This window comes from Bos indicus, chromosome 20 (genome assembly GCF_029378745.1).
Source record: "Bos indicus isolate NIAB-ARS_2022 breed Sahiwal x Tharparkar chromosome 20, NIAB-ARS_B.indTharparkar_mat_pri_1.0, whole genome shotgun sequence".
Taxonomy (NCBI): Eukaryota; Metazoa; Chordata; class Mammalia; order Artiodactyla; family Bovidae; genus Bos; species Bos indicus.
The window spans coordinates 55,906,103-55,927,420 of NC_091779.1; the positions used below are offsets into that span (position 1 = coordinate 55,906,103).

General features: G+C 41.3%; 1 non-coding gene across 1 annotated transcript; it reads right to left on the reverse strand.

Moving 5' to 3' along the window:
- Positions 1 to 14,051: 14,051 nt before the first annotated feature.
- Positions 14,052 to 14,158, reverse strand: LOC139178086 (U6 spliceosomal RNA). The gene has a single exon (XR_011562509.1). It is a non-coding gene; the product is annotated as a U6 spliceosomal RNA (small nuclear RNA).
- Positions 14,159 to 21,318: the final 7,160 nt, after the last annotated feature.

Here is a 21,318-nt window from a genome sequence, read left to right on the forward strand (position 1 = left end):
TCTTATCGTGGCCCTTGGTACAGCTCCATTGTTACAGTGGTCCTCATTTCCTTAATGCCGGAAAGGAAAGAAATAACATTTGAAGTTCATTCTGGCTTGTCAGCTGTTAGGATCCTAAATTTAATACCTTACAAAGATTTTCTGATGTAGGGAAATATTTCTAAGGATGGAAGTCTGATCCAGATACTCTGGAAATCCTCCAGTAAGATGCCAGACTCTCTTACATGGTACCATTCGTTGTAGTTGTATTCACAAGTTCTCAATTAATGTGGGACCTCTGTACCGTTTATGTAGGATATCTATAGTGCCTGCTGATAAAATATTGCATTAAACAGGTTCCACTGATGTTTAAGCCATTTAGGACGCACACACTGAAGTTATACAAAGTTTTCTTGAATTCAGTATCTATACATACATTACTAATTCCCAGTTGTACTGAATTATGACCAAAGAATACTGCCTCTAAAACTTACACTTTCTGGAATCTATTAATATTTTCTTTGCAGCCAATTACACAAATGAGTTCTGCAAATGTCCATAGTCACAATGTGACTGTTCAGTTGCTCGGTCGTGTCCAACTCTTTACAACCCCGTGGATGTAGCCCACCAGGCTCCTCTATCCATGGATTTCCCAGGCAAGAATACTGGAACAAGTTGCCATCTCCTTCTTCGGGGACCTTCCTGACCCAGGGGTCAAACCCGGGTCTCCTGCTTCTCCTGCACTGGCAGGTGGATTCTTTACCAATAAGCCACCTGAGAAGCCCCCATAGTCATAAAGGAACATGTATTTTCTGTAGGATATAAGGGTCTCTATATATCTCTATCATGTTGAAGGTGTTTGTTATATTTTTAAATCTCTATTCTTCCTTTTTTTTTTTTTATCTGTTTGGTCTATGAAACTCTGTAAGAGACATTTTAAAATTTCTCAGGGCAATTCTAGGTTTTCTTTATACATCTATGGGCTTTTACTTTATAGTCAGCTTTTATGTTATTTTGACATAAAGGCTCATAACTGTAATAAAATTCTTCTGACTCATATTTTTTCTTTAAATATTATTTCTCTTTGCCCCATTTAATATGTATATGCATGTGCGTACATGTTCAGTCACTCAGTCCTATCAACTCTTTATGACCCCATACATACAGATGTGTGTTTTCACTAAAGCTCATAGTTTCATATCTCATCTGAAAACCTTTGATTAAATGACATGAGAGTTTTAAAAGAGCTCTATTTTCCTTGAATTACAGTGGGAGGAAGATTGGGAAAAATGTAGGAAAATTGAGAGTCATTATGTTAAGGAAGTAGATTATGAATTAACTGTTCTTTAAATCCACTTCTATTTATTCTAATTGAGTGATCAACTAGAGTAATTTTCAAATTAATTGAATAATGTTCTGGTTTCTAGGCAATGTTGCTAAAGAAAAGATGAAAACAATTGTCCCCAAAGAGAAAACTTAACCTATTGCCACCGTCAGCTTCCTTGGCATCTGTTCGTCAACAAACAATATAATTCTTAATAAAGTAGGCATGTCTGGCTACTCCCTCTGGGTAATAATTAATTTTGTTCAGAATGACCCATATCTAGACATCTGTATTGTTTTCCAGAAGGTGTGGAATCATCAAAATTCTAAACGAGTTAGAGGAAGAAGCAACACATGTCATTCTTTGGCTGCTTCTCAATGACCTCTTTCCTGTTTGAGGAACACAGTGACTTAGGTGTAGAAATGTTGGAGCAGACATACTTTTTTGTCAGTGTTAGAAGTAGGAAGTTGAGAGAGAACTCATAGACCAGAAGCCGCAAGGCATTCTTTCAGTTCATCCTGTTAAATCCTTGGTGCTTTACCCTGACTTTCTGAGAAATTGAATAATCTCTGCTGCTGTCACAAACAGCACGACTTCATCAGTGCAGAGCCCTGGCCCCTCCCACCCTTTAGGCATAGAACCTAGTTGGGTGTATGTAGATTTCCAACGGCTTTGCGGCCCTTGGAAAGGCAATAAATGCATTTCTGCTTATTGTATACATAGGCAGAGGTTTTCAAAGCAATTCTGTCTGTAAACGACCCTCCATCAATTTTGGTGACAGCTGGAAGGAAGTCTTTAGAAACTTCTCTCAAAGGGTGTAACAGGATGTCGGAGGAATTGAAACTTTGAGCAGGAACTCCAGTGTGCCAAGTTCACACGTGGCTGAAAGATGTTTAATCCCTAGCCAAGCAAATAGGAACAAGCTGCTCAGAGGGTCTGCGGAGCGTACCCGTCCTGTTAATTCCAGCTAAGCTCTCTACATTTATCCAAAAAGTAGTGAGGCTGCTTTTCTTTTTAACTACATATCAAATAGAAATGTTCTAGACCCAGATCACCTAGGAAGGCAAAACACGACAAGAAAGAAATGAATCCTCAAGCAATGATAATGTAATTTTGTATGTGTGTCCTCTTACACAAACCTATAACAAGCAATAGACTGCCTTAAACCCTCAGTACATCAAGACGTTTTATTTGATTACATGAAACTTCTATCCTCAGAAGCAAATCTTTTCATCAGTCAAGGAAAGGTGGTTACCAATTCTTTTCCATCCATTTCTCTCTGTATTTGATGCCCTATCTGCTTCTCAAAGTGAAAACAGAAAAAGAAAAATCCTGGGTGGTTGCTGATTCTGGAAAAGGAAGGAAATCTCAGTGAAGTGACTAGGACAATCCATGATAATCAATGTTATTGAGAGAAATCACCTTCTGGTCAAGCAGACATGCCTCAGAACTGGAGAAAGTGGTGAAGACCTTATGATATGTGTGTGCTTTTCATTTAAATTAAACTATGCCTTCCTGGGTCAAGCCAGGATCCAAAATGTTCAGAGAAAGTAGAACTTTATGTGATATTTTGAGTCCAAACAGAAACAGGAAATTCCACTGACCTCTGGAAAGAGAATGAGTTCCCTTGAGAAGTTCTCATGTAGTTTTCCATATTGAATGAGTTCTGGATGGTTCGAATGACATCCTGAAACACATGTGAACAATCTCAACATATCCTCAATGTTGAGAAAGTTCAAACAGCCTGGAATTATTTTAAGACTTGGCATATATTGCACTGCAGACGGGCAAAGTTAACTTCTAAAATCAAAGAAAAGATGAAAGTGATTATTCATATTCTTTATGAGATCCTGTCTACCAGAAAAATTCAACCACTGAAATCATTTTATTAAGCATAATGTTTTGAAGTACCTTATTAAAATAAATATACTGTAAATCAGACGAGGTGGCCTATGTCACCACCTAGAACTCTAATTGGTCTGACCAGGTTAATTACATATCACTTAACAGCATGGAAATGAGGAAAGAAGAGAACTAACATGTATTTAACTCTTTCTATGTCTCTGCCTTCAGCTAAGTTCTTTCTATAATTTCTTTCACTGACTCTTTGTAACATTTTGATTAAATAAATACTACTATTTTTTATTTTTTACAGTTAAGGGAAATGAGACGTAGAGATATAAATAAAGCTGTGCATGGCTTTACATCTAAGAAGAATCTGGTCTGAATCCAGGTCAGTCTATTCCAAATCCTGCCAGGTTAATATCCATCTAATGTTTGAAGGAGGAAAGGAAAACGAAAGAAATAGAGCAAGACTGCCCAATAGAAATAGAATATGGGACACATATGTAACTGTAAATATTCTTGGAGCCATGTGGAAAAAATTAAAAAAAAGCAGGTGAAATTAATTTTAGTCATACATTCTCAGTGTATCTAATATATTATCATTTCAACCTATAATCAGTATAAAATTATTAATGAGATAATTTACATTCTTTTTTTCATACTAAGACTTTGAAATCTAGTAAGTAGTTTACATTTATAAGTCATCTTAATTCAGACTAATCACATTTCAAATGCTCCACAGTCCTATGTGGCCAGTGGATTCCATATTGAATCAGATCAGATCAGATCAGTCACTCAGTCATGTCCGACTCTTTGTGACCCCATGAATCGCAGCACACCAGGCTTCCCTGTCCATCACCAACTCTCGGAGTTCACCCAGACTCATGTCCATCGAGTCAGTGATGCCATCCAGCCATCTCATCCTCTGTCATCCCCTTCTCCTCCTGCCCCCAATCCCTCCCAGTATCAGAGTCTTTTCCAATGAGTCAACTCTTCGCATGAGGTGGCTAAAGTACTGGAGTTTCAGCTTTAGCATCATTCCTTCCAAAGAAATCCCAGGGCTGATCTCCTTCAGAATGGACTGGTTGGATCTCCTTGCAGTCCAAGAGACTCTCAAGAGTCTTATCCAACACCACAGTTCAAATGCATCAATTCTTTGGCACTCAGCCTTCTTCACAGTTCAACTCTCACATCCATACATGACCACAGGAAAAACCTGACTAGACGAACCTTTGTTGGCAAAGTAATGTCTCTGCTTTTCAATATGCTATCTAGGTTGGACATAACTTTCCTTCCAAGGAGTAAGCGTCTTTTATTTTCATGGCCGCAGTCACCATCTGCAGTGATTTTGGAGCCCAGAAAAATAAAGTCTGACACTGTTTCCACTGTTTCCCCATCTATTTCCCATGAAGTGATAGGACTGGATGCCATGATCTTCATTTTCTGAATGTTGAGCTTTAAGCCAACTTTTTCACTCTCCTCTTTCACTTTCATCAAGAGGCTTTTGAGTTCCTCTTCACTTTCTGCCATAAGGGTGGTGTCATCTGCATATCTGAGGTTATTGATATTTCTCCCGGCAATCTTGATTCCAGCTTGTGTTTCTTCCAGTCCAGCATTTCTCATGATGTACTCTGCACAGAAGCTAAATAAGCAAGGTGACAATATACAGCCTTGACGTACTCCTTTTCCTATTTGTAACCAGTCTGTTGTTCCATGTCCAGTTCTAACTCCTGCTTCCTGACCTGCATACAAATTTCTCAAGAGGTAGGTCAGGTGGTCTGGTATTCCCATGTCTTGAAGAATTTTCCACAGTTTCTTGTGATCCACACAGTCAAAGGCTTTGGCATAGTCAATAAAGCAGAAATAGATGCTTTTCTGGAACTCTCTTGCTTTTTCCATGATCCAGCAGATTTTGGCAATTTGACCTCTGGTTCCTCTGCCTTTTCTAAAACCAGCTTGAACATCAGGAAGTTCACAGTTCACGTATTGTTGAAGCCTGGCTTGGAGAATTTTGAACATTACTTTACTAGCGTGTGAGATGAGTGCAATTGTGCGGTAGTTTGAGCATTCTTTGGCATTGCCTTTCTTTGGGATTGGAATGAAAACTGACTTTTTCCAGTCCTGTGGCCACTGCTGAGTTTTCCAAATTTGCTGGCATATTGAGTGCAGCACTTTCACAGCATCATCTTTCAGGATTTGGAATAGCTCAACTGGAATTCCATCACCTCCACTAGCTTTGTTCGTAGTGATGCTTTCTAAGGCCCACTTGACTTCACATTCCAGGATGTCTGGCTCTAGGTCAGTGATCACCCATCATGATTATCTGGGTCATGAAGATCTTTTTTGTCCAGTTCTTCTGTGTATTCTTGCCATGTCTTCTTAATATCTTCTGCTTCTGTTAGATCCATACCATTTCTGTCCTTTATTCAGCCTATCTTTCCATGAAATGTTCCTTTGGTATCTCTGATTTTCTTGAAGAGATCTCTAATCTTTCCCATTCTGTTGTTTTCCTCTATTTCTTTGCATTGATCACTGAGGAAGGCTTTCTTATCTCTTCTTGCTATTCTTTGGAACTCTGCATTCAGATGCTTATATCTTTCCTTTTCTCCTTTGCTTTTCGCTTCTCTTCTTTTCACAGCTATTTGTAAGGCCTCCCCAGACAGCCATTTTGCTTTTTGCATTTCTTTTCCATGGGGATGGTCTTGATCCCTGTCTCCTGTACAACGTCACGAACCTCATTCCATCGTTCATCAGGCACTCTATCTATCAGATCTAGGCCCTTAAATCTATTTCTCACTTCCACTGTATAATCATAAGGGATTTGATTTAGGTCATACCTGAATGGTCTAGTGGTTTTCCCTACTTTCTTCAATTTAAGTCTGAATTTGGCAATAAGGAGTTCATGGTCTGAGCCACAGTCAGCTCCTGGTCTTGTTTTTGCTGACTGTATAGAGCTTCTCCATCTTTGGCTGCAAAGAATATAATCAATCTGATTTCGGTGTTGACCATCTGGTGATGTCCATGTATAGAGTCTTCTCTTGTGTTGTTGGAAGAGGGTGTTTGTTATGACCAGTGCATTTTCTTGGCAAAACTCTATTAGCCTTTGCCCTGCTTCATTCCGTATTCCAAGGCCAAATTTGCCTGTTACTCCAGGTGTTTCTTGACTTCCTACTTTTGCATTCCAGTCCCCTATAATGAAAAGGACATCTTTTTTGGGTGTTAGTTCTAAAAGGTCTTGTAGGTCTTCATAGAACCGTTCAACTTCAGCTTCTTCAGTGTTACTGGTTGGGGCATAGACTTGGATTACTGTGATATTGAATGGTTTGCCTTGGAAACGAACAGAGATCATTTTGTTGTTTTTGAGATTGTATCCAAGTACTGCATTTCGGACTCTCTTGTTGACCATGATGGCCACTCCATTTCCTCTGAGGGATTCCTGCCCGCAGTAGTAGATATAATGGTCATCTGAGTTAAGTTCACCCATTCCAGTCCCTTTCAGTTCGCTGATTCCTAGAATGTCAACATTCACTCTTGTCATCTCTTGTTTGACCTCGTAAAGCAATGAATGATTTATTGCAGATTTATGCAGTTCACAAATTTGATTTTTAGAAATTTTATCTTCACCTAAATTGCTTATGTTGCTAGAGTCAGACACAACTGAGTGACTTCACTTTCACTTTTCACTTTCACTTTTCACTTTCATGCATTGGAGAAGGAAATGGCAACCCACTCCAGTGTTCCTGCCTGGAGAATCCCAGGGACGGGAAGCCTGGTGGGCTGCCGTCTATGGGTCGCACAGAGTTGGACATGACTGAAGCAACTTAGCAGCAGCAGCAAATTGCTTATGATAATTTTGACAAAGACAAGTTCCTCAATGGTTAAACTTTGAGTTACCATAAGACCCAGGGATCTCACTCTTAGGTAGAGACCCAAGAGAAATGAAATAAAAATATCTCAGAAAGAAAGAAAGACATACTTCTACATAAAAACTGGTACACAGATGTTCATAACAGCATTATTCAAAATAGTGAAAAAGTGGGAAAAGCCCAAATGTTCTTCAACTGAGGTATGGGTAGCTAAAATGTAGTATATTCATAGAACAGAATATTATTCAGCAGTTTTTTTAAAAAGTTCTAATATGTGCTACCACATGAATAAACCTTAAAAATATGATAAGTGAAGGAAGCCAGTCACAAAAGAATGCATACCATATGATTCCATTTATATGAAATATCTAAAATAGGAAAAAATTAGAGACTGAAAGTAAGTTAGTGGTTCCTTGGGACCAGAGAGGTTGAGAGTTTATGGAGACTGATTGCTAAGGGGCATGTGGTTTTTTTGCAGTGATGAAAATGTTCTAAGATTGATGGTGGTGATTGTCACATATACAAAAAAAAAAAAAAATCACTGCCTTATACAATTTAAATGGGTAACTTGTGTGATACATATAATATCAGTGAATTTGGCATATAAACAAATTAAATAAATAAATAAACTCATCTGAACTAAAATAAAATGGAGAACAAGGCAAAGGTTTAAATGGAAGTTTCTAATTAGATATTTATATGCTAGTCAATTGTCTTTAGATCCGATGTTCCTAAAACTACTAGTCTTCCTGCCAGTACCACTTCAATCCCGTGTTCCTGGTCTGGTCTTCAAGGAGAGAATTCATCCAACAGACCTCTAAGAAGGACCAGCTAGAAGCCAAGCATTTTGTTAGATGATCAAGATAAGACCTCTGTCCGCCAGAGTTTGGGGATCTTCCCTCATAGCTCAGTTGATAAAGAATCTGTCTGCAAGGCAGGAGACCAGGGTTCGATTCCTGGGTTGGGAAGATCCCCTGGAGAAGGAAATGGCAACCCACTCCAGTATTCTTGCCTGGAGAATACCATGGAGAGAGGAGCCTGGTGGGCTACAGTCCATGGGGTTGCAAAGCAGTCAGACCCAACTTAGTGACTAAACCACCACCCACTACAGTTTGTAATCTACAGAAATTGACATGTGTATTTTTGTACACATGCAGTGAGTCTACCAAAGGGATCGATTAATTTGTCATAGCTGATTTTTGGCAACATGACACTAAGTCACAGGCATTTCATTTTCTTTCTAAGCACTTGTAAGAACAAATCACGTTTAATTTTTTATTTTGCTGAGACTCTTCATCACCTTCATTGTTTCAATATATTCCCTATTCCAACTCTTCCCATTTTTTAAAAAAAACAGGGAAAATGTTTGGTAGCTCCAGTCTTGAGCATTTTTCTCACTGCCTGATGATTTCTCCATCAAAAGGAGTTTGGTAAACAAAGAGCTGTCAAAAATCCAACTTGATTCAAGTGCACCAGGAAACATATTCATGAATGTTTTTAGCAGTATTTTTCATAAAAGAAACAATACAACAGTAGAATGATTAAGTTTTCCATACCATGGAATATTGTATAGCAGCGAAAATGAATAGATCAGTTTTCATGGGTCAATGTGACTGAATTTCAAAAACTAACATTGAGTCAAATAAGCAAATAATGCAGTATTTTTTCATATAAAGATCTAAAGCAGGCAAAGCCATAAAAAGGAACAAATTTGAGTCAGTTCTAGTGAGGTGTATAAACCTCACTTCACTCTGTTATACAGAGTGTTATACAGAGTGAAGTAAGTCAGAAAGAGAAAAACAAACGTTGTATATTAACACATATATATGGAATCTATCCTGGGAAAGAGAGAGGGCAGAAGGAGAAAGGGCTGACAGAGGATTAGATGGTTGGATGGCATCACCTACTCAACGGACATGAATCTGAACAAACTCCAGGAGATTTTGAAGGATAGGGGAGCCTGGCTTACTGCAGTCCGGGGAGGGGGAGGGGGAGGTCACAAAAAGTCGACACGACGTAGTGACTGAACAAGAACAACCGTGGAATTTTACAAAAATGGTCCCGATGAAACTATTTGCAAGGCAGCAACAGAGATGCAGACGTACAGAACAAACTTGAGGACACAGCCGGAGAAGGAGAGGGTGAGACCAACTGAGATCCTAGCCTTGAAACATATACGTTACCATATGTAAAATCGATGGCCAGTGGGGATTTGCTGTTTGAAGCAGGGAACTCAACCCCCTGCTCTGTGACAATCTAAAGGGGTGGGAAGGGGCAGGAAGTGGGAGGGAGGTTCAAGAGGAAGAGGACATACGTATACCTATGGCTGATTCATGCTGATGTATGGCAGAAACCAACAAAATATTGTAAAGCAATTATCCTTCAATTAAAAATAAAGGAAAAAATTCTCTTAGACATAAGTATTATTTTAATTTTTTAAAAAAACAGACAAAGCTAAATACACTATTTCTTGATAAACTCACACACACACACACACACACAGAGAACAAAAATAAGGGTGTGATCAACACAAAATTCAGGACAGTGGTAATCTGGTGGGGTGAGGGTGGAGACAAATAGACACAATCTAAATGACACGCAAGGAGCTTTAAGAGTACCAGCGATGTTCCATTTCTTGGCATAGATAAAAGGTGTTCCTTGATTTTGTTGTTTAAAGTATCCATATAGAATTTCACATACTGCTTGTATATTTTACAATGTTTTAAATTACAAAAACAAACAAGCAAACTATAATAGAACACCAACATTATACCAAAAAGGAAACAACGGATCTTTGTTCTGGCTGGTGCAGTTTCTATAGGCCTCTGCCGTTTGTGCACATATCATTCTGGTTTATTAGTCTGTAATAGATTCTACATTAACTGGATTCTGAAATTCAGTACTTCTTAAAATATATAGATTCCTTCATCCTCAAGGAGCTTTGGAGTCTGGCAAGACATTCGAGACGGAGGATTCCTGGACCCTCCAGACGGCTGCCAGGGCGCAGGCGCACTCCTCCTATGGCATGGTTAGAACCCCCAGTGAAAGCGAGGTCATGGAAGCAAGCAGAAGATGCATCCTGAGGCCTGATAGCTTCATGTATTAAATCTGTATCCTTGGACATCAAAAATCCCAAAAAATGGGGAGTGGCGGGTCACAGTCGTCCGTTGGGCAGACAATAATGGAAGAAGCTCAATCCTCCCACTCATCACACTCATAGATCACGCTTGCCGACACCTGCCTGGACGGAGGCCCGGAGGAGACTTTGGCTCAAGACTTGCCTTCGCATTTAGTGAGCTGGTTTATCTGAAGTGCGCTGACAGCTTCGGGATGGAAAGAAATGGACAGTACCCACTGACTTCAAGGCTCTTTCTCTCCCTCTGGCAAACCAGGCAGACAGATTCTAAGTGCCAATTACAGTCAGTTCTAAACCCAGCAGTCACGGTATCAGTTTGTGTCTCCAGCAATATTCAAGTGCCTGTTCTACAAGAAGTAATACGTTTACCCAATAGAGCTCCACGTAAGAAGGAAGAGCAACGAAAGCTTTTAAACTCTGCCCTAGTCACGCTCCCAAAAAGGACATATTAGAAAAGATGGGTAAACAGGAGATCTCAGACACTCTAGAATTTTTTTTTTTTTAAATAAAATTAAGGTTTCTTTGCTAATGGCAAGTTTACACAAGCATGCAGGTCAGTGGTCTCCAAGGTCAGCCATCCTGGAGTGACTGTCCCAGAATGAATTCACAACTCAGGAGTCTTGCTGACAAAGGAGCTCTCTGCTGTTTCTGCTGAATCTGCTTGAATTTGCTAAGCCATCCCACCATTTCCACTAAAATCTAGGACAGGTCTCAAGGCCAGAGTGTGGTTAAAAAGGGGAAAGTGGAAACATTTGTGCCTAAACCCCTATACCTTCCTAACCAGAGTTAGGAGACCCCTCCCCATCCCCAGTGTGGTAGAGAGGGCAGACTAATGATTAAGCTTTGGAGTCAGTTGGACCTGGATCCAACTGACCTGATCAGCTGTCAGTCCAAGTTCTGATATCATTATGACCTTGAGTACACTATATACTGTCATCTGTCAAACTGGAGCCTTGATGGCAACTATCTCCTAGGCCTCTAATGAGAATAAAATTAGATAAAATGCACTTGAGGAGATCAGACAGCCTTGTGATGTGCTGTACTTAGTCGCTGTAGTGTCCGACTCTTTGCTACCCCATGGACTGTAGCCCACCAGACTCCTCTGTCCATGGGGATTCTCCAGACAAGAATACTGGAGTGGGTTGCCATGCCCTTCTCCAGGGTATCTTCCCAACCCAGGGATCGAACCCAGGTCTCCCACATTGCAGGAGGATTCTTTAAGTTTGAGCCACTAGGGAAGCCCACAAATATGGGGTGGGTAGCCTATCCCTTCTCCAGGTGATCTTCCCGACCCAGGAATTGAACCTTAGGCGCATAGTAAATGTTAAGTTAATAGCAGCTTATTCAATCAAATACAGTGGAACTGCTGCCCTCCCATCCCAGCCTGCTCCTCATTTTAGAATCCAAGACGGTGAAGGAGAGAATGTCAAAATCAATAGTTGATTGACAAGTAGGACAGATGTCCTTAGTTGGCTAGAGAATGAAACTCTATTGTTTCATTCATTGACAATACCTAACCAGCATTTACTGAGCATTGGATACCACGTTAGATCTATTCTAAGGGTACCAGTGATGCTGATATTATCACAGTGTCTTAGTCCATGTGAACTGCTGTAACAAAATTACCATAGACTGGGCGGCTTAAACAACAAGCAGGTGTTTCTCACAATTCTGGAGGCTGGGAAGTCCCAGATCAAGATGATTCAGCATCTGATGTGATCCTTCTGTCTGGTTCATAATGTCATCTTCTCCCATACATGGTGTGTGAGGTCAAGGGAGACCTCCGGGGTCTTGTTTATAAGTGCACTGTCCCATTCATGCAGCCTCTGCCCTCATGACCTGCTTGCTAATACAATCATGAGGGGTTTCAGCAGATGAATTTGGGGGCAGCAGAAGCATTCAGTCTGCAACACATAGCCATATTACAGGTAAAGAAGTAAGATTGGTTACGGAGTCCAAATACTGAAGTTGGAATCTGGACCCAGATCTTCAACTCCAAGGCTATATCTTTTCCTTGGTGAGCACATCTGATCTCCTGTTTTTAAATATTAATATGCTTATTTGTTCCAAACAGATATCTCCAGTTCAGACTTCTCTGAACTTTCAACTCACACGTCCAACTGTGGTTTTGATACTTCTCATGGGATATCTAATAATTATCTCAAATTTAATTAAGCTCCTGATAACTTTTCCACCTTCTCCTACCAACCGACTCCTCTCAGAGTCTTCATCAATCTTAATAAATAGTGAAATGCAGCAGAATATGCCACTGCAAAATATGACTGTAAGAATTAAAGACAAGTCCACCCCAAAATATGCTGCTTTGGAATAGAGATTATTTTGAGCTGGAGCCACTTGAAAAACAGCAAATGGAGGGAGAGGCTTTCGCTGAACTTCCCTTATCTGCCTAAAGACAAATCCTCCAAGAGAAACTCAGTTGTCAGAGATTCCTTCCTGAAAAGTTTCATTAGAGAAAATTGACTCCTATCACAGGAGAGGAGACCAGAAGTCCCCATCATGTCCAAACAGACTCAGTCAAAATCTACCATATCTCTCGTCTGTGCTTCTAAGGGCCACTTTATCTTTTCTAAAAATCATTCACCATCATCTAACAGACCAACAACCTTCTTCTTATTAAGTTGGCATTTAATCCTGAATTCCAAAGCTATTACTTTGAGTTATTCACTTTCCCTCTGTTTCTCCCACATATGCATGAGTACTCAGGTTAATAAACTTGTTTGTTTTTCTCTTGTTAATCTGTCTTTCATTACAGGGAGTCTCAACCTAGAATTCAGAAGTATAAAGGGAAGACTATTTTTCCTTCCTTACCATGGTAACTTCATCTTTATAGGCAAAACCTCAGGAGTCTTCTTTGGCTCCTCCCACACCCTATACCTAACATGTCAATGAATCCTGTCCCTCTCCTGAGAAACAGATACAGAATCTGACCACCATCTACCTACCCCATCGCCACCTCCCTGGTCCAAGCCACCACCATCCCTTCCCTGTATAACACTCCAGTTCCCGTACTGGCTTCAGGCTCCTACCCCTGTGACCCAGCGATGTATTTTCAACCCTGAAGTCAGAGATTTTGTTAAAATGTCAGGGTTGAAAACACATTTAGAAAAATACATTATATCACACCCTCTTCTGGTCAAAACTATCCAATAGCTTCCCATCTTATCCCATGACCTGCACAGGGACTTGCCACTCCATACTCTCCTATCTTCTTCCTAATCCTCCTCCCTCACTGGCTTCACCTCATTAAGGGTACTTTCCCCTCCCACTTCTTCACCCTTTGCATCTGCTGTTCTCTGTGTCTGGGATGCTCTTCCCCATCACCTTCAAAGCTAGCTCCCTCTCTTCTTTAAAGTCTTGATCCCAATCACTGGGCCTTCCTGGAGCACTCTATCTAAAATTGCAAAAACCTCCCCCACCCCATCCTTTTACCCTGCTCAGTTATCCTGAAGGGACACAGAATATGCCACTCCAAAATATGGCCACAAGAATTACTTGGGACTGATTATTTTTGAAAAAAAGCAGACACAACGGTACCCCACTCCCAGACCAGGAAGAGGAGAAGAATCCTTATCACCAGTGATGGCACCAAGATGAATCTGAGAAACAAACCTTACTGAATAAGCCTGTCTAAGGGAACTCTGCTCAATGTTATTTGGCAGCCTGGGTGGGAGGAGGGATTTGGGGGAGGATGGATACATGTATTTGTAGGCTGGGTCCCTTCAATGTTCACCTGAAGCTATCACAACATTGTTAATCAGCTATACTCCCAATACAAAATAAAAATTTAAAACTAAAAATAAGCCTGTATACTGTAAGCCTTCTACCATAAGATGTCCCCCCAGACTTCTTTTTTTTTTGTTTTTAATTTAAATTTATTTATAAAAATATGGAACGCTTCATGAATTTGCATGTCATCTTTGCGCAGGGGCCATGCTAATCTTCTCTGTATCATTCCAATTTTCGTATATGTGCTGCCGAAGTGAGCACCACCCCCAGACTTCTTAAACTTCCACCTCCTCACAATTTATTGGCCCTAGAAGCCCCAAACCCCTTTCCTTTGTGTAGTCACTTCTCCATAATTTATCACCCTTTGTTAAAACAGTATGTAAGTCCAAATCTAACCCTTCTTTCAGTTTGTTTTACTGCTTTTCTGTAGAGTCCCTGTGCATGCAAAATGTTAAATATTAATAAAACTTGGATGCCTTTTCTCCTAATAACCTAACTTCCATCAGTTTAATTTCAAGACCCCACTTACTGAACCTAAAGGGAAATATTTTTCCTCCCCTAAAATCACTTCTAATGTTCCATATATTTTCCTTGTCTATCTTGTTTGTGGTATGTCTCCACACACTGTAAGTTCTAGAAAGGCAGAGATCATTGTCTTTTTTTTTTTTTTTTTACTGTGCTGGGTCTCCACTGCTTTTGCTCAGTCTTTCTCTAGTCCTGGCAAGCAGTGGCTTCCAGGCACAGGCTCTAGGCAGGCAGGCTTCAGTAGTGTGGTGCATGGGCTCAGTAGTTGAGGCTCGTGGGCTTACTTGCTCCATGGCATGTGAAATCTTCCCAGACCAGGGATCAAACCTGTGTCCCCTGCATTAGCAGGTGGATTCCTAACCACTGTGCTACTAGGGAAGTCTGTCCCTCATTGCCTGTTTTGATCACTGCTGTGATCATTGCTTAGCACCTGGAAAATTGCTCAGCACACAATATACGTTTAATAACTATCAGTTGATGAATGAATAAATACATGAATGGAGTACTTTCCCTTACCAACTGTGCCTAGGAAGGCCGCTGTGTGAAAACTCTAGAATGCTGATGTGAAGAACTTTACGGTCATAAAAATATTATTAATCGTTGATGCAAGTAGCCAAGAAGGCAAAAGTATGGGAAATAATTCAGAGCACTGGCCTCAAAGCCAGAAGGGATATTTCTATCCTTGGTACCACGCCACTGGGCAGAGCCTCAAGCTTCTTAGGAAATGGGGGTAATTACTGTAAGAATCCACAAGTATAGAAAATATAGTCTCTAGAAACGAGACATTAAAGAAATAGATACTGAAGAAATTTTTAGGCCAGAATTTGGTCACTTAGCTGAACTTAAAGAATAAGATGAGTAAATCACAATGATTCTTGGTCTAGGACAAAGTTCAAGATGTATTTGGGCCAAAGTGTCAGCCTACTACCAGGGAAATCCCCATAAACTGTCAAAGCTGGGGCTCTAGCCAGTAAGGGATTAACTCCAGGAGAGTGTTCCATGGGTGCTTTCCAACCACACCCACAGCTAGGCAGTGCCCTCCAAAAACCCAAAATGCCATCTTTATTCATGCCAATTTTTTGTATTTTTGAAAAAGGCTTTCACAATCCAGTTTCAAAAGGGGGAGAAAACCAGCATTAGGGAAGGAGTTCTCTCTCCCATTTGCTTCCTCCAGGACTGTAAATCCTGGATACCTGGCTGGACTCTGAGGCAGAGGCTGCAGGATTGTTCTGCTTCAAAGCAGAGTTAACTTCCGGTCATTGGCAAATCCCTCCAGTGTGTCTGTGTGTGTTAGTATCTCAATCATGACTGACTTTTGCAACCCCATGGACTGTAGACCACCAGACTCCTCTGTCCATGGAATTTTCCAGGCAAGAATACTGGAGTGGGTTGCCATTCCCTTCTCCAGGGGATGTTCCCAATCGAGAGATCGAACCCAGGTCTCCTGCACTGCAGGCAGATTCTTAACCATCTGAGCCACCAGGGAAGCCCAAGTCCCTCCCATAGTATCTACAAGAGTTCACATACATTGGTTCTTGGTATTGTCTTCTCAGATTCACATTCTTCCTTGTGTAGAAGAAATGATCTGCAACATGGAATTGTATGTATTTGCATTTTCCCTCCTTGGGACATTGTCTGGCATCCCACCCCATTTGCACTTCCTTGGTCATTTAGCTTTGTATTTAGTTTCTCTTGGGATTTCCCAGAGATGAAAAGGTGAGAGGAAGCACAGCCTCTCTCTTTCACATTTGTTTCTTCCTCTCATAGTAGTCTCATTCCAGTCAAACTGACCCAGGAAACCAGTTTAGCAAGATTGCTTTTCCCTTTGGCGTTTCCTGGATGCCTTGTGGAGCTGAACTATTAATAGTAGTAGCCCAGTTTAGTGGCTGCAGGTAGACATTTACTGGATAAATGGAAGACACAGCATAACAGGTGAAAGTGTCTGGAGACTGCAAGATTCACTGGTGCTGTGCTGTGTGTGCTCAGTCATGTCCAACTCTTGGCGACTCCATGGACTGCAGCTTGCCAAGCTCCTCTGTCCATGAAATTTTCCAGGCAAGAATACTGGAGTGGTTTGCCATTTCCTTCTCCAGGGGATCTGCCCAACCCTGGGATGGAACCTTCGTCTCCTGCATTGGCAGGCAGATTCTTTACCACTGAGACACCTCGGAAGACCAAAATTCATTGAATCACCCTCCAATTCTCCAGTACCTCTGCTACTCATCTGAATAGGGAGGGATGAAATAGGGAGGCTATTTCATCAGAATAGCCTCCCTCTGACTCAATATGAGGAGAGCCTATTTGCCAAGGTAAAGGTGACTAAATTCATCTCTTCATGACCAATACTTTGGTGGATCTGAACATTTTTACTCCTTCTCCCACTAAGTTAAAGCAGGAGGTTCTCATTAAATTTAATTGAGCTAAACTAAACCCAGTCAGTGGCTATTATTATCCAAACTATCCAGGAAAATGGCATCATTTTAATTTAGTAAAATGATCAGTTTTTCTGGTTTCTTCTGCTCACCGTTTTACTTAACTGCTTCAGAATTACAGCTATTAGGAAAAGACTTTCTTTTTGGTTGCATTTTCCTATTTCTTGGGGCTTTTGCCAGTCATCACTGCTAGATAGTTGAATATTTCAATATTTCGTTTAAAATTTAATCTTAGCCTGCTTGAGAGATGATTTTCTCGTATCCTAATAGTTAAAGAGACCCAGTCTGAAATGTTTTAATAGTACCAACATTAGTTTTGTCAATCTTATTGTTAAAATTATCAACATCAACCTTCTTTTTAAATATCCCCAGCATATAGTGTGTGGGTGCTCAGTCGCTTGGTCATTTCCGACTCTGCAACCCCATGGACTGTGGCCCACCAGGCTCCTTTGTCCATGGGATTTTTCAGGCAAGAATACTGGAGTGGGTTGCCGTTTCTCCTATATGGGATGCTCCCAACCCAGGAATCAAACCCATGTCTCCAATGTCTCCTGCCTTGGCAGGCATATTCTTTACCACTGAGCCACCCGGGAAGCCTCCAGCATATAAAGAGACTTTTAATTGAGTGAGCTCATGTTCCTGATGGTTACTGACAGGAAACTAGAATCTAGAAGAACCATGAAGATAAATTCTGGCATTCTATTTAAGGAACAGAGAAGTGGGGACAGGGTTTCAGAAGGATAACATCAGGAATGGCTTGGGTCATCAGTGGAATTGAAGAGACTGACCTTTTTTTTACAGTAGTGTGCCTGATATCCGGAGAAGGCAATGGCACCCCACTCCAGTACTCTTGCCTGGAAAATCCCATGGACAGAGGAGCCTGGTAGGCTGCGGTCCATGGGGTCGCTAAGAGTCGGACACGACTGAGCGACTTCACTTTCACTTTTCACTCTCATGCATTGGAGAAGGAAATGGCAACCCACTCCAGTATTCTTGCCGGGAGAATCCTAGGGACAGGGGAGCCTGGTGGGCTGCCATCTATGGGGTCGCACAGAGTCGGACACAACTGAAGTGACTTAGCAGTAGCAGCAGCAGTTTCCTTGAGAACTGCTTCAGTATATTTTCTCTTTTTTGGTTTGGCAGAAGCAGATTCAAATGTTTTAAAAATTGACTTGACTGAGGAAGTTTTTATTCAAAAAGATAAAATGTTGCCTGGGTTAATCTATGCAAACACCTTGGAATTACTACAGTCAAGTTACCATTAAGCTTGTAGAAAACAAGCCCTTTGGAGGTTGTCACTGAAATATTTGGAAGAATGTCTTGAGTGTTCCCAGGTGTCAGTTCTAGCCTTTCTACTACTTCAGCTTCCATGTTCACTGGAGGCAGAGCTTCCTCTTTTGGACACAAGACAAACAGACACACAGCATCTTAGGAACAGCTGCTGCTTATTCAAGTCTCCTTGACCAGCAATCACTATGTGGCAGGGGGAGTTCAAGCAGGAAATGGCGTCTGTCTCCCATGATGGTGCTGATTCTGGCTCTGAGAGAACTCCCTGGAGTTTCCTGATATCAGGCACTGCTGCTGCTGCTGCTAAGTCGCTTCAGTCATGTCCAACTCTGTGCGACCCCATAGACGGCAGCCCACCAGGCTCCCCTGTCCCTGGGATTCTCCAGGCAAGAACACTGGAGTGGGTTGCCATTTCCTTCTCCAAGGCATGAGAGTGAAAAGTGAAAGTGAAGTCGCTCAGTCGTGTCCGACTCTTAGCAACCCCATGGACTGCAGCCTACCAGGCTCCTCTGTCCATGGGATTTTCCAGGCAAGAGTACTGGAGTGGGGTGCCATTCTAAGAGAAAACAACTGAGTTAAAATTCCCCTGAAGCAAATAACTTACACGAAGCTTTCCTATCTTTGTTTGCCTGTTCGTGCATGCATGCTCAGTCGCTTCAGTTGTGTCCCACTCTTTGAGACCCTATGGACTATGATCACAAAATGATAATAGAAGGGGCTGCTATGAGAATGACTGTAGCTGGTTCTCTTGAGACAGACAGCCTAGTCACATATCAGCTCTGTTTGAAAATCTAAACCATGCCTGCCCCAACAGTGTCTGGCATCTAATTTTTTTTGGGGGGGGCGGGTGGCGGGGGCACACTGCATGGCTTGTGGGATCTTAGTTTTCTGATTGAACCCGGGTGCTCAGCTGTGAAAGTGTGGAGTCCTAATGACTGGACTGCCAGGGAATTCCCTTGGCATCTAATGCTTAAGCTGTCCCTCCACCATTATCCTTATGTTTTTGTTTTGATTTCATCCATATTCATTCGGTGCCAAGTCAAACTCCATAGTGTTCTGCAAAAGTCTGTGACAAGGTCCTATCAGACAGAAGGCAAAATCAAGGAATCTAACATTTATAGAGCCATTGACTATGAGCCAAGTTCTGCCAGACTCTACTTAAAGTGTTTTGCCTGTGTTACTGTGGTTAATCTTCCTTATGACCCAAGGAGGGACACACTGATCATTCTTACCCATTTTATGGATGAGCAAAGTGAGACAAATGGAGGTTAAGCCCAAACACTCAGGATACAAATGTCAGAGTCACACAAGCAGCCTCTGAGCCACCTTGTGACACTGCCTCTCACTTGGGGAGCATGCCTGCTGCTGCTGCTGCTAAGTCGCTTCAGTCGTGTCCGACTCTGTGCGACTGCATAGATGGCAGCCCACCAGGCTCCCCCATCCCTGGGATTCTCCAGGCAAGAGTACTGGAGTGAGTTGCCATTTCCTTCTCCAATGCATGAAAGTGAAAAGTGAAAGTGAAGTCACTCAGTCATGTCTGACTCTTCACGACCCCATGGACTGCAGCCTACCAGGCTCCTCGGTCCATGGGATTTTCCAGGCAAGAGTACTGGAGTGGGGTGCCATCTCCTTCTCCAGGGATCATGCCTAGAAAAGCTCAATTGGAAAGAAAATATCTTCATATTTAATTTGCAAACTTTTCAGATAGTCTATGTATTCAATCTTCAATTTATGAAAATTTATTAAATCATTCTCTGGGTTTCCCCAGTGAGTAATTTCTCATTCCACTTCACCTAAAGATTTTTCTTTTGGGGAAAAAAATAGTGTATTAATTTACATTAGTTGTCTATCCTAGTTAAACACATCATTCATGACCCAGCAATCCCATTACTGGGCATATACCCTGAGAAAAGCATAATTCAAAAAGATGCATGTACCCCAGTGTTCACTGCAGCACTATTTACAATAACCAGGACATGGCAGCAACCTAAACATCCATCAATGGATGAATGGATAAAGAAGACGTGGTGCATACTGTCAATGGATTATTACTCACCCATAAGAAGGAACGAAATTGGATCATTTGCAGTGATGTGGATGAACCCAGAGTTGGTCATGCAGAGTGAAGTAAGTCAGAAAGAGGAAAACAAATGTCATATATAAATGCATATATATATATGGAATCTAGAAAAATGCTGCTGATGAACCTATTTGCAGGGCAGGAATAGAGACGCAGACATAGAGAATGGACCTGTGGAGGTGGGGTGGGAAAGGGGAGGCTGGGACGAATTGGGAGAGTAGGATTGATATACATCCACTACCCCATGTAAAATGGGTAGCTAGCGGGAAGCTGCTGGATAACAGGGAGCTCAGCTTAGGGCTCTGTGATGACCTAGAGGGGTGGGATGGGGGGAAGTGGGAGGGAGGCTCAAGAAAAAGGGTATATGCACACACATGTGCGCGCACACACACACACACATTGGAGCAGAAACTGACAACCCACTCCAGCATTCTTGCCTGGAGAATTTCATGGACAGAGGAGCCTGGAGGGCTACAGTCCATGGGGTCACAAAGAGTCGGACACAACTAAGCCACTAACACACACACATACACACACACATATACAGCTGATTCACTTTGCCATTCATCGGACACTAACACAACATTGTAGAGCAATTACACTCTGATTTTTAAACAAATAAATAAATAATAGACTAAAAAGGCACCATTCATCTCTGCACTTTACCTTACAAGCTCGGTGTCAGAGTATAAAACATCTATTCCATCCAAAAGTAGAAATCATTCATTCAGAGTTTATGAAATTCCAGAAATTGAAAGTTAATCAACATAAATTGCAGAACTCCCTGATGTGTTTAAGGAAAAAATATAAATTGTTTCCAGAGAAATAGTCAACTATGTAATACACATAACATTACATAGTGAAGCTTGGATCAACATCACATAGATATTCTGGGAAAAGACATGAATAATTTTATTATCATTCACTTTATCTTCAGAGGAAAAACTGGATGGTATCAGCAAAATAGTGTAACTTTTTGCCTCCTGACGGTAATTCTGAGAGCAGTGTTATTGTCAAATATCAAATGGTGGCAGTTTTTTATGTCGTAGAATAAAAGCCAGCACTTTCTACATGGAAGCGTCTTCGATGGATAAGTG